Source organism: Saccopteryx bilineata, chromosome 3, assembly GCF_036850765.1.
Source record: "Saccopteryx bilineata isolate mSacBil1 chromosome 3, mSacBil1_pri_phased_curated, whole genome shotgun sequence".
Classification (NCBI taxonomy): domain Eukaryota; kingdom Metazoa; phylum Chordata; class Mammalia; order Chiroptera; family Emballonuridae; genus Saccopteryx; species Saccopteryx bilineata.
In genome coordinates, this window is record NC_089492.1 from 26,914,763 (window position 1) to 26,929,557 (window position 14,795).

Sequence of the window (14,795 nt, forward strand, 5' to 3'; positions counted from 1 at the left end):
ATACTCATAAATGAGAGGCATTTTTATAACCAACAATGAACTGTCAGAAAGAGAAATTAAGGATACAATCCCCTTCACTATTACAACCAAAAATTAAAATACCTAGGGGTAAATTTAACCAAGGAGATTAAGGATTTGTACTCGGAAAATTATAAAACATTGATAAAATAAATCAAGAAAGATAAAAACAAGTGGAAGCATATACCATGCTCATGGTTAGGAAGAATAAACATTATTAAAATGTCTATATTACCCAAAGCAATTTATAAATTTAATTAAAATACTAATGACATACTTCAAAGATATAGAACACATATTTCAAAAATTTATATGGAACCAAAAAAGAACACAAATAGCCTCAGCAATCTTAAAAAGGAAGAATAAAGTGAGAGGTATTTCACTTTCTGATATCAAGTTATACTACAAGGCCATTATACTCAAAGCAGCTTGGTACTAGCATAAGAACAGGCACATAGATCAATGGAACAGAACAGAGAACCCCAAAATAAACCCACATCTTTATGGACAACTGATATTTGACAAAGGAGGTAAAAGCATACAATGGAGTAAAGACTGCCTCTTCAATGAATGGTGTTTGGAAAATTGGACAGCTACCTGCAAAAAAATGAAACTAGACCACCAACTTACACCATTCACAAAAATAAACTAAAAATGGATAAAAGACTTCAACGTAAGCCATGAAACCATAATCATCTTAGTATAGGGGTCGGGAACCTTTTTGGCTGAGGGAGCCATGAACGCCACATATTTTAAAATGTAATTCCGTGAGAGCCATACAATAACCCGTGTACGTTATGCATTATCCAATAAAAGTTTGGTGTTGTCCCGGAGGACAGCTGTGATTGGCTCCAGTCACCTGAAACCATGAACATGAGTGGTAGTAAATGAATGGATTGTAATACATGAGAATGTTTTATATTTTTAATGTTATTTTTTTTATAAAGATTTGTCTGCGAGCCAGATGCAGCCATCAAAAGAGCCACACCTGGCTCACGAGCCATAGGTTCCCAACCCCTATCTTAGAAGAAAACATAGGCAATAAGCTCTCTGACATCTGACGCAGCAATGTGTTTGCTGATTTATCTCCAAGTGAAATAAAAGACAAGATAAACAAATGGGAATAAATCAAACTAAAAAGCTTTTGCACAGCTAAAGACAGTAAGAACAGAAAAAAAAGACAAACTACACAATGGGAGAACATATTTGACAATACGTCTAAGAAGGGGTTAATAACCAAAATTTATTCAATATAAAGAACTTGTAAAACTCAACACCAGGAAGATAAACAATCCAATCAAAAAATGGGCAAAAGAAATGAATAGACATTTCTCCAAAGAGGACATACAGATGGCCAATAGGCATATGAAAAACTGCTCAACATCACTAATCATTAAAGAAATGCCAATTATTGTAAAACCACAATAAAATTTCACCTCACACCAGTCAGAATGGCGTTCGCTCATCAACAAAACAACACAGAATAAGTGCTGGCGAGGATGTGGAGAAAAGGGAACCCTCCTGCACTGCTGGTGGGAATGCAGACTGGTACAGCCATTGTGGAAAACAGTATAGAGATTCCTCAAAATATTAAAAATCGAACTGCCTTTTGACCCAGCTATCCCACTTTTAGAAATATACCCCAAGAACACCATAGCACAGTTTCAAAAGGAGAAATGCATCCCCATGTTTATGGCAACATTGTTCACAATAGCAAAGATCTGGAAATAGTCCAAGTGTCCACAAGTGGATTAAAAAGCAGTCGTGGCCCTGGCCGGTTGGCTCAGTGGTAGAGCGTCGGCCTGGCGTGCGGGAGCCCCGGGTTCAATTCCCAGCCATGGCACACAGGAGAAGCGCCCATCTGCTTCTCCACCCCTCCCCCTCTCCTTCCTCTCTGTCTCACTCTTCTCCTCCAGCAGCCAAGGCTCCATTGGAGCAAAGTTTGCCCTGGCGCTGAGTATGGCTCTGTGTGGCCTCTGCCTCAGGCGCTAGAATGGCTCTGATTGTGGCAGAGCAACGCCCCAGATGGGCAGAGCATTGCCCCCTGGTGGGCGTGCCGGGTGGATCCCGGTCGGCGCATGCGGGAGTCTGACTGCCTCCCCGTTTCCAACTTAAGAAAAATACAAAAAAAAAAAAAAAAAAAAGCAGTTGTACATATACACAATGGAATACAATGGGGCCATGAAAAAGAAGGAAATCTTAACTTTTGGACAACATGGATGGGCATGGAAACTATTATGTTAAGTGAAATAAGCCAGGCAGACAAAGAAAAATATATGACCTCATTCATTTGAGGAATCCAATGAACAATGGGAACTGAGGAACGGAATTGAGACAGAGGAGAGATCAAAGGGACCAGAGGAAAAGAGGACAGAGGGAAAGGGGATGATAGAATGGAATAAACCTGAAGGGAAGGGGGGAGGGCATTATGGGAAGGGGGACAAGGGAGATGTTGAGGGGAATACAGAGGAGGAGGGATGTGTTTGGGGCAACACTAGAATCTATGTAAACACAATAAGTTAAAATCAATTTAAAAAAGGGTTAAAAAGCAGCAGCAAAACACACAGACCATCTTTTGTCTTTGATCCTCAATTATGTGGCCCATAATTAAGTAAGTGGACATTTCAAGGATCAGTTGAAGCATATTTTGTACATAACTGTGATGTTTTTGTTTTGAATAACTAAGAAAAATGGTGTAGCTTCAAATTAGAGAGGCATACACGTATATGAATAGCTATTCTTTCAGATCCTTAAGGGAGGACTCTAAGACTTCTTTTATCTCTTAGAGTGTCAACCTTCTCAGGTAAGGAGCTATACAGAAGATCTAAAAAGCTGGAGGGAGTATGCCTACTCACAGTTACATCCATTCCATAAAGACAGAGAAAGCAAAGGGATCTGTGGTCACTCAGCATCCAACTTGTAACAAAGCTTATACATATTGCAATAGCCCATCCACTTTTTGGGTGAGTGAAAACTGGACAGGCCTTAGCCCCATGCTGAGTCACATGACCAATGAAATATTTATTTATGCATATGAGATTCAAAGAAGTCCAGAACCATCAGTAGGACAATACAGGGTGTTCTCATGTTATGACACAGTTCCGTTCCTACGACAGTGACGTAACCTGACTTTTGGTGTACATCAAAACACACCCTAGTCTAAGTCACTTACTTATCCTAACACAGTTGTAAAATCATAATCTAGAACATAAAAACACAACTAAGCCACAGAAAAAGGAAAAAGACATAAATATACTGTCCTGTACACTGTACTGAGTATTCTTCCGCTGCGTATAACCAAACTGGCTCACCCACGAAGTCTGTAAGTATGATGCCAACAGTGTAGGTTGAAACAGTCATGTCCCAATTTTTCTAAGTTTTTATGAGAGTGAGCATCATGAATTCAAAATGTCGTATGTCAAGACTGTCATAACCTGAGGACCCCCCATACTCCCATACCTCTAACCTTCAATAACTGAACTTCTTACTCTGCTTAGTCTTGTTTTTATTATTATTATTACTCAGAATTCCTACTTTTTTCTTTTTAGTTTCTATTCCTGTAAAGCCGTGTTTTATAGAGTTAACATTTGTTAAATAGAAATATAACATCGAGATTTGAATACATACTCTGACACTTAACAGCTATATAAGCTCTCCGTGCCTCAATTTCCTCACCCTGAATATTAAGATTAATAATAAAGTTATTCTTGGGATAAATGACTTAAAACTGACTTTGGATGGTAAATACACAATAGAACATACAGATGATATATTATAGAATTACATACTTGAAACCTATATAATTTTATTAACCAATGTGACCCCAATAAATTTATTTAAAAATAAAATCTGCACTGTAGACCATTATATCTGGTAGAAATATATAGTAATTCTCTCACTGAACACTTGCAGAAAGGATATCATGGTTCAGCAGGTTCTTTGATGTAGACCTGGTCTTCTGACAGCATTACCACCATAATATGTAAATACTGGACAATGGTGCCAACAATGATGGTCCATTATCATGGCATACATTTTGCTTGGTTTGAGTGGTTATTAAAATGTCTACATTATGTATGTTTTGTCCCATTAACCCACTTACAAATCATCAAACCACTCTTTTCTATGTCAACAAAGAAATAGTCAGTGTAAGTAACTCGTCTCAGGGCCACAAAGTTGAGTGGCATTTCAATTACCACATTTCTTGGGTTGTCTGTTTCAATGATTATGTAGTATTTTCAGTACATCAGTCCTTACAGGCTGTAGAATGGTGGAAAAGATTCATTGAGTCCCTCAAACAGCACAAAATTAAAGAATCAAATCTTTACTAAAGTAGTCCAACAAGCACTGACAACCAATGATAGAACTATTGTAATATGTTTAAGCTGGGACAGAAGAGCCTTCATGGTTGTCTATTGTTGGTTCTTTAGGTCACAGATGATGAGACTGAGTACCAGAAAGACCAACCAAACTGTAGTGAAATCGATTTCCCTGTTAACGAAGTTGAATGCCAGAACCATAGTAAAACAAAGATCTAAATCTATATTATTTTTTTAGAAAGATCTCTTTTTTTAAATTTTACTTATTTATTTTAGATAAAAGGGGGGGGGAGCAGGAAGCGTCAACTCCCATATGTGCCTTAACCAGGCAAGCCCACGGTTTTGAACCACTGATCCAAGACCTCAGCATTCCAGGTCAACGCTTTATCCACTGCACCACCACAGGTCAGGCTAAATTCATATTTAAATCAAGATCAAATTCTCACTTTGAATTTGCCACAAAAGCTCCATAATTACACCACTCATCTATCATCAGAAGGTATGTGAATTCCACTAAAACTTTGCTACCTTAAATTTGATTCCTCCTCCTTCTGTCCTATAGGAATTCTTATAGTTGGACTTTCTGACTCATGTTTTCTGGTATCTCTGGACCTATTCTTCCTTCTTTTCTCTTGTCTTAAGTTATACTCTCATAACCTTTTAATCTCTGGCCACTATTAGTTAAGTTTCCTCCAGAAAATATTCTTAAAATCAAACTAAATAATTTAAGATGCACTTGATATGCACTTTTGAAAATTTTTAAGAACTTTTAAAAAGCGTTAGCTGTTAAGTTTTATAAGCGTTTACTGTTAAGTCTGCAATATTGTATAATTGCTTTAGTCTTCTTTATTAATAAAAATCATTTCAAGTCATTTCTATGAAAAGAAAATACGCAGATGCAAATAAACCTTACCAAAAGTTAGTTCTCCCCAATTTTCTCTTAAACTGTTTTCTCTTTGTCAGGTTCCTAAATGCTCCAAATACAGTATTACAAGGAAGTTGGTACTCTTACTACCCCATTGAAAGATGAGGCTAAGAAAGATGTGGCTATTTTCTCAAAAATAAAGATGAGTGATTTGAAATTAGGGTGTCTACCCCAAAGTGTACATTCTTCATTATGACCTCATATTATCCCATTTGATGTAAGGGCTGGGTCTCTGGAGAATATGTCTGGCCAAATGTAGAAACCAATCAGAGTTTGTGGGTTTGGGCTTTCAAAGTAAACTCGAACCTTTTGGCAATTGCATTCTCTTTGTGGTGGACAAAATGCAAACTTGTATTTGAAAAGGGGAAAAGAAAGTGGTCTAAATGGCTTCAAGTCTTTTGAACATCAAATAGTTCTTACCAAAAAACAGTACAATCACTCAAGTGTGTCTGAATCAAAAAAATAGATGGATTTGACAGAAATCTGATTCACAAAATACCCAGAGCCATTTCGTGGTTATCATGGTTCCAAGTTAAATAGAAAGCTCTGTCTTGCCTTCTTCTTCCCATTAATTAATTCCTGATTGGGTATTCCTGCTGTTCCAGGGGCTTGCCAGTGGACACACAGCAGGGAGCTTCACCAGGAAATGATGTTGGCAAGCTGGAGAAGTTTGGCCGGGTGGGTGGCTTGGGGGCAGGCCTGGCTGAGGCTGCCTCCTTTCATATGGCCCAAGTCAGCAGTAGCAGCAACTGGAGGCACTTTCAGTCTGGGAGTTTCACAATGGGTGAGTTTTTTCCATGTCCTTCAAAGTCTATGGATAGAGAGACAGGCAAGTAATTGTGCCTGCAACTTGGTAGTGTGGGCAGCTAAGATCAAAGCAAGGGAAATTGTACAAATTGCCCACTTGAATACTAAAGAAGCAAAGAGAGCCAAGCCAACTCAACCAAACACTGCTTCTTTTCCTTTGAATTCTTTATTTTTCTGATCCAGAAGCTTAGGTCCTAAATGGCTGGTTAGCAAAGCTGCAGAAGTGGCTCACAGTCAAGATGTTTCGATTGCTACCAGAAAACCTGATTAATAATAATAATAATAAAAGAGAAGACCTAGACTTTTAATTTTATTGCCAATGAAGATAATAAGCTGGCATAATTCAGATAATTCTGTCAAGCTGTCATGATTTACAAAAGAGTGCTGAGTTAGAGGAAGAAATGAACTAAAGCCGGGGTGCAGCTGGAGCATGAAAGTCTTGCAGAACACACAACTTATCTAAAAATGAGAGTTGGACTACCTTCTTCACTGTGCCTCCCATTCTAACATTCCAGGACCCAATCTTATGTGAAATGTGTCCATGGAACTGGACAGATCACTTGAGTCTAGGTACTTTCAGTAGTGAGTCATAGATAACATCCACCAATTCTTAGATGATTCTAGTTAAAGCTCTGGTAGTGATAGAACATTCTAGAGCCTGATGCTGAAAGTGAGATAAATGGGACTTGACGTAAACTAGCTCTAACATTAGTTTAGCTATGTGAAATTGGGCAAGCCAACAACCTTTATTTCTTCATCTGAAAAATGAGACTAATTTTTATACCTCTATTATATAATTCCCAAACATTTACAGTTGATTATACTTGTGATGCTCTGTAAAATTATGTTATATATTATTTTAATATTCCTCAAACTAGCCTGACCAGGTGGTGGCACAGTGGATAGAGCATCGGACTGGGATGCAGAGGACCCAGGTTCGAGACTCTGAGGTTGCCAGCTTGAGCACGGGCTTATTTGGTTTGAGCAAAGCTCACCAGCTTGGACCCAAGGTCGCTGGCTTGAGCAAGGGGTTACTCAGTCTGCTGAAGGCCCACGGTCAAGGCACATACGAGAAAGCAATCAATGAATAACTAAGATGTTGCAATGAAAAACTGATGATTGATGCTTCTCATCTCTTTCTGTTTTTGTCCATCTGTCCCTATCTCTCTCTCTGACTCTCTCTCTGTATCAGGAAAAAAAAAATTATATATATATATATCTCAAACTAGAATAATGTTAAGTACAATCCAGTCTCTTTAACATCTAGGAACCTATGAAATATGGACAACATCTTTTTTTTCATTGATTTGAAAGAAAGGGAGATCATTGATTTGAAAGAAAGGGAGATAGGAAAAGAGAGGGGAGGGAAAGAGAGAAAGAGAGAGAAGCATCAACTCATTGTTTCACTTAGTTGTTCCATTTAATTGGTTACTCACTGATTACTTCTCATATGTGCCTTGACCAGGTATCCAACACTCAACCTTGGCAGGCTGGGACAAGGCCACCTGGCCACCTGGCCAGGGCCTGGACAGCATCTTTCAGTCATGAATGAATATTTGAAGATATTGCCTTCTGGTAATAGGTGACAGATAGTTCATTGACAGAAATATTTAGTCGCACAGGTTCCTTGGAATTGTTAATTAATTAGAAGGTAGATGAAATAAAAGATGTTGCTGAGGGAGAATGAAATCAGACAAAAACATGCATAACAGCCAGACACTGTCAAAGTCTCATTCCAACCAGCACACTATCTATTTATCCGAGGCATGGGCATGTTTCCTATGAGCACAGCTGCATCTTAGTAAACTGAAAACAAACACCCCTTGGTGTTATAATCTGAATTTATCAACTATAATTTACTAGTGGCAGAACAGTCTCTACCCTGAAAGGAGTAGGAACACTTTGTAATTCCCAGATATTTTACATGGCTTGTTTGCCTCATCTTGGGTTCCCTAGCTTAGGAAATTTGGTGATTCTGATTCATTGTTCTTAATGTTCTCTCTCAGATATTAAAGTTTACTTTAAACCTTGGGTATTTAGAAATGGAAATGGAAGATTTCACTAAATATATATATATTCTACTTTAATCCATGACTTCCAATACCTTTCTAATAAGGCCAAATTCTCAGATTTTTCATTCTTAAAAAGAAATACTCCACATTTATATGCTTAAAAAACCCCTGAAAACTGAAGAAAATATTGACTACTTTGGACAATAATTGTTCATGGACTAAAGGATTTACACATATATAATCCCCATGTACTGTACACTAAAATGTAATTTGAGGACAGCGTCAGGTTTTTGACATTTTACCCGTCCTTTTCCATCCTCTGATCACCATCCATCCAAATATCCCAACAACACTAACACTACACTGCTAGCTCTGTAAATGTCATAGAGTGAATAACTAACTGAATTGCCCTTTTATTGCCACTTCATAATCTGTGTGAGTCTGCCCCATACCACTCAGAGGAGAAGCCAAAGTCTGTGATCTCCTAACCCCCTTCCAATTTAGCTCTCACCTCTTTGCCTTCTCTTCTCGCCCACTCTATTCTTTTGCAATTGCTGTTCCATCAGCCTGAAAACTTCCAAACTAGGGTATTCCAGAGACTGTTCCTTGTTCCCTTGCCTCCTTTAAATTTTATTCAAATGTCACCTTCTGAACAAGGCCCTTTCTGATGACAACTCTTCCTGAAATTTCAACCTCCTCCCCACTTGGCTTTTCTCTTGACACTTAACCCTACCTGATATACAAATTATTTTATTTATTTCTTTTTCATAGAATATGTCCCCAAACTAGAGTATAAAATTTATAAAGGCATGAATTCATATTTTTGTTTTTTCAGAGCTTACCTAGAATTTAATAAATATTTATGGAATGAACAGATGCATTTCTTGAAATCCATAATTATCATCTGAAAACAATATTTACACAAACTGGTGTTGATTAGGTGGTGTAATGTCCTTGTGTCCCTATGCTTTGCGGTAGAAATTCCTCAGTCCTTCCTCCCAATACAAACCTCAAAATGTTTTCTCTCTTCTAAATCCATGTTTGTACTACTTGGATAATCTTCAACAGAATGAATTTGGATATCTTTTTTTGAAAATGCAGATTCCTAGCCCCAGGTTCATGTCAATACCTCTGGAGGAGAAGAGGAGACCATTGCAATCTTTTAAAAATAACATCTCCAGATATTTGTGCTCAATTAAGTGTGAGAGCCACTGACAGAAATATACTGTGGCCTATTTACTTATTAACTGATTTGAGAGAGAGAGAAAAAGAGACTGGAACATCAATCTGTTCCTGTGTGTGCCCTGACCGGGGATCAAACCGGCAACCTCTGTGCTTTGGGATGACTCTCAAACCAACTGAGCCATCTGGCCAGGGCCCATTTATTTCTTAATGTCTCTCAGGTATACATATTCATGTCTGTCTAATTACCAGGGACCATATCTTTGTGGCCCCCCTTAAATTGTACTGGGTACAGACACATAGATGCTTAACCAATTATTTAATGGTTTTTGGTGGAGAGAACTGGAATAATAATAATAACCATAAAAATAAAATTTATTTTGATACTAAAGCACTTCATTTCACTAAGTAGAATTTTGAGACTTAACTAGTTTCAAGTTTGTTGTGTGAATGATAAAGGTATTTTCTCCATTTCACATATGTTTATCATGCCAAAGCTTTCAATATTTTAGGAATAGTTTGGCTTGAACAAATCAGCTGCTGCTGCTCTTATGAAGTAAACTATTTTACATAAAATCTTCAGTTAGCATTAATAAATCAAATAAATCTTACAAACCCATCTCGATCCGTGGAACTCTACTGAAAAACGTCATCATTTCTCACTTATGTTCTCAGGAGCATTTATCTATGGAACTTTTTTATTCCAATGATCAGGAAAACAAGAAAACTATAGACTTCTCAAAAACTTTTATAAAACCTGGCTGCAAGCTGGCTGAAGATTTTACAGTGAGTGGGGTTTATAAAGCAAGAGAGAAATAAACTTGTTTGTTTGTTTATCTAACCAGCACTCACATTTTTAAAATAATTTGGGTTTGGCATCACCAACAATGCATCTGGCCAAACACTTTTTCTTCTTAATTTTTATAACCAAAGAAATTTTCAGGGAAATTTAATCCACATGTTTCTGATTCATTCCATACCCAGTGATGTTTCAGTAAAGGTTATTTGCTTTCAGGAACTTTGGGAAATACTCTATTATCAACAGATCCTAAGACTGCAGGTAAGTTTTTATTATTTATTTATTTAAAGAATTTTATTTATTTAAAGAATTTTTATTGATCAACACGGTGACATTGATCAATAAGAGTACATAGGTTTCAGGTAAACATTTCTATAGCATTTGAACTGTTGATTATGTTGTATACACAGCACCCAAAGTCAAATCATTTTCCATCACCTTATATTTGTCCCTCTTTACACCCTTCTCCAACCTTTTTCCTGTCCCCCTACCCAAACTTCCTTCCCATTGTTAACCACTTCACTTTTATCTATGTCCACAAGTCTCAGTTTTATATCCCACCTATGTGTAAAATCATACAGTTCTTAGCTTTTTCTGAATTACTTATTTTACTTGGTATAACATTCTCAAGGTCCGTCCATGTTGTTGTAAATGTCACTATGTCATCATTTCTATGGCTGAGCAGTATTCCATTGTATATATGTACAACATCTTCTTTATCCAGTCCTCTATTGAGGAACACACTGGTTATTCCCATGTCCTGGCCACTGTGAATAATGCTGTGATGAACATGGGGGTGCATGTGTCTTTATGTAACACTTTCTTTTAGTTTTTTTGGTAGAAACCCAGTAAATGCTGGGTCATATAGTAGTTCTATTCTTAATTCTATTCTTAATTTTTTGAGGAACCACTATAGTTTCTTCCATAATGGTTGTACTAATTTACATTCCCACCAGTAGTGAATGAGGGTTCTTTTTTTCTCCATAGCCTGTCCAACACTTGTTATTACATGTCTTGTTGATAATAGCCAATCTAACAGGTGTGAGGTGGTGTCTCATTGTAGTTTTGATTTGCATTTCTGTAATAGCTAGTGAAGGTGAACATCTTTTCATGTATCTGTTGGGCATCTGTATGTCTTCTTGGGAGAACTGTCTCTTCAGGTCCTCTCCCCATTTTTTAACTGGATTTTTTGCTTGTTTGTTGCTGAGCTTTGTGAGTTCTTTATATATTTTGCGTGTTAACCCCTTATTGGAGCTGTTGTTTGCAAATATCATCGCCCATTTAATTGGCTGCCTATTTGTTTTGTTGTCAGTCTTTTTTGTTATGTAGAAGCTTTTTAGTTAGATATAGTACCACTCATTTATTTTTGCCTTTACTTCCCTTGCCTTTGGGCTCTAATTAATAAATTATTCTTTACGGCCATGGTCCATGAGCTTAGTGCCAATGTTTTTTTTCTATGTAATTTATAGTTTTAGATTGTATATTTAGGTCTTTGATCCATTTTGAATTAATTTTTGTGCAGGGGACAAACTGTAGTCAAGTTTCATTCTTTTGCATGTGGTTTTCCATTTTCCTAGTATCATTTATTGAAGAGGCTTTCTTTTCTCCATTGTGTGCTTTTGGCTCCTCTATCAAAGATGATTTGTCCATATATATGTGGGTTTTGTTCTGGGCTCTTAATTCTGTCCTATTGGTCTGTATGTCTGTTTTTCTGCCAATACCATTCTATTTTGATTATTGTGGCTTTATGGTATAATTTGAAGTCAGGTAGTGTGATACTTCTGGCTTCATTCTTTTTCTTCAGGATTGCTTTGGCTATTTGGGATTTTTATGGTTCCATACAAACCTGGTTATTTTTTGTTCTATTTCATTAAAAAATGACATTGGGATTTTGATGAGGATTGCATTACATTTACATATTGCTTTGGGTATATGACCATTTTAACTGTTGATTCTTCAAATCCATGAACATGGAATATTTTTCTATTTCAGTGTATGCCTTTCAATTTATTTTAATAATGTTTTGTAGTTTTTGGTATATAGGTACTTCACATCCTTTGTTAAGTTTATTCCTAATATATTTTTGTTATTGTAAATTGTAAAAGGAATTGTTCTTTCTGAGTTCATTTTCTGATATTTCATTGTTAGCATATAAGAAAGCAGTGGCCTTTGGTATATTGATTTTCTATCCTGCAACTTTAGTGTACTAGTTTATTGCTTCTAAGAGTTTTTTTTTTCTTTTTTCCATTTTTCTGAAGCTGGAAACTGGGAGAGACAGTCAGACAGACTCCTGCATGCGCCCAACCGGGATCCACCTGGCACGCCCACCAGGGGCGACGCTCTGCCCACCAGGGGGCGATGCTCTGCCCATTCTGGGCATCGCCATGTTGCAACCAGAGCCACTCTAGCGCCTGAGGCAGAGGCCACAGAGCCATCCCCAGCGCCCGGGCCATCTTTGCTCCAATGGAGCCTTGGCTGCGGGAGGGGAAGAGAGAGACAGAGAGGAAAGCACGGCAGAGGGGTGGAGAAGCAAATGGGCGCTTCTCCTGTGTGCCCTGGCCGGGAATCAAACCCGGGTCCTCTGCATGCTAGGCAGACGCTCTACCACTGAGCCAACCGGCCAGGGCTTCTAAGAGTTTTTTGGTGGAGTCTTTGGGGTTTGCTATATACAGGATCATGTCAGCTGCAAAAAGTGATAATTTTATTTCTTCCTTCTTGATATGGATGCCTTTATTTTTTTCTTGCCTGATTGCTTTGGCTAAAACTTCAAGAACTATGTTGAGTAAGAGCGGAGAGAGTGGGCAGCCTTTCTTAATCCTGATTTTAGAGAAAAGGCCTTCATTTTTTTTACCATTTAGGATGATATTAGTTGATGGTTTGTCATATATGGCCTTTATTATGTTGAAGTATTTTCCTTCTATTCTGATTTTATTGAGAGTTTTTTTTTAACATAAAGCAATGTTGTAGCTTATCAAATCCCTTTTCTGCATCTATTGATAGAATCATATAAATTGTGTTCTTTGTTTTGTTGATGTGGTATATTACATTGAGTGATTGCCATATATTGAATCATATTTGTGCTCTTGGAATGAATACCACCTATCGTGGTGTGTTATTTTTCTAATGTGTTGTAATATTTGATTTGCTAGTATTTTGTTTAGGATTTTTACATTTGTATTCATGATATTAGTCTGTGCTTTTCTTTTTTTGTGTTGTCCTTGCCAGGTTTTGGTATAAGGGTTATGTTGACCTCATAAAATTAGTTGGGGAGATTTGTTTCTTCTATTTTTGGAATATTTTGAGGATAGAAAAATTATCTTCTTTGAATGTTTTGTAGAATTCACTAGTGTAGCAATCTGGTCCTGGACTTGTATTTTGGGGAAAATTTTTGATAGTTGTTTCTATTTCCACCATGCTTAGAGGTCTATTTAGGTTTTCTATTTCTTCATGACTCAGTCTAGGAAGATTGTATAGTTCTAGAAATTTATTTATTTCCTCTAGATTGTTGACTTTGGTGGCATATAATATTTCATAATATTCTACTATGATCCTTTGTATATCTATGATTTTTGTGGTATTTTCTCCTCTTTCATTTTGGATTTTGTGTATATGTTCTTCCTCTTTTCCTTAGTGACTCTAGCAAGCAGTTTGTCAATTTTATTGATATTTTCAAAGAACCAGCTCTTTGTTATATTAATTTTTTCTATTCTCTATTTCATTTAGTTCTGCTCTAAGTTTTACTATTTCATTTCTTCTGCTGACTTTAGGTTGCCTTTGTTCTTCTTTTTCTACTTCCCATAAGGTGTGATGTTACGTTGTTTACTTGAGATCTCTCTTTTTTCTTGATATAATCATGTAATGATATATAAATACCCTCTTATTATTGCTTTTGCTGCATCCCAGAAATTTTGATGTGTTGTGTTGTCATTTTCATTTGTCTGTATATATCTTTAAGTCTCTGCTTTTATTTCTTTTTTAACCCAGACATTTTTTGGAAGTATGTTGTTTAATTTCCACATTTTTGTGAGCTTCTTTACTTCTTTTTTACAGTTGAATTCTAATTTCACAGCCTTATAATCAGAAAATATGCTTGGTTTAATTTCAGTTTTTCTGAATTTGTTGATGTTAGTTTTGTGGCCCAACATATGATCTATCCTTTAGAATGTTTCATGCACAATGGAGAAGAATGTATAATCTGACTTTCTGGGATAAAATGTCCTATAAATGTCCATTATATTCATTTGGTCCAGAGTGTCATTTAAAGCCGGTATTTCTTTACCGATATTTTGTTTGGATGATTTATCTAAAGCCATTAATGGTGTGTTGAAATCTCCAAACATGATTGTGTTTTTGTCTGCTTCTGTTTTTGAGATCAGTATATGTCTTATATATTTTGGTGCTCCCCATTTTGGTGCATATACATTAAGAAATGTTATATCTTCTGGCTACAATGTCCCCTTTATCACTATGAAATGTCCATCTTTGTCTTTGGTTACTTTTGTTTTCTTGAAATCAGCATTGTCAGATATGAGTATGGCTACATCTGCTTTTCTTTGGATATTATTTGCTTTGGGAACCGTTTTTCCAACATTACACTTTGAATCTACTTTTGTCCTTGCAGCTTAGATGTGTCTCTTGAAGGCAGCATATGGCTGGTTTTTGCTTTTTGATCCAGTCTGCTACTCTGTGCCTCTTTATTGGTGAGTTTAGTTCATTTACATTTAAGGTAATTA

At 36.8% G+C, this 14,795-nt stretch overlaps 1 non-coding gene across 1 annotated transcript; it reads right to left on the reverse strand.

The window, feature by feature from the left end:
• Nucleotides 1-12,613: 12,613 nt before the first annotated feature.
• Nucleotides 12,614-12,689, reverse strand: TRNAA-AGC (transfer RNA alanine (anticodon AGC)). The gene has a single exon. It is a non-coding gene; the product is annotated as a tRNA-Ala (tRNA).
• Nucleotides 12,690-14,795: the final 2,106 nt, after the last annotated feature.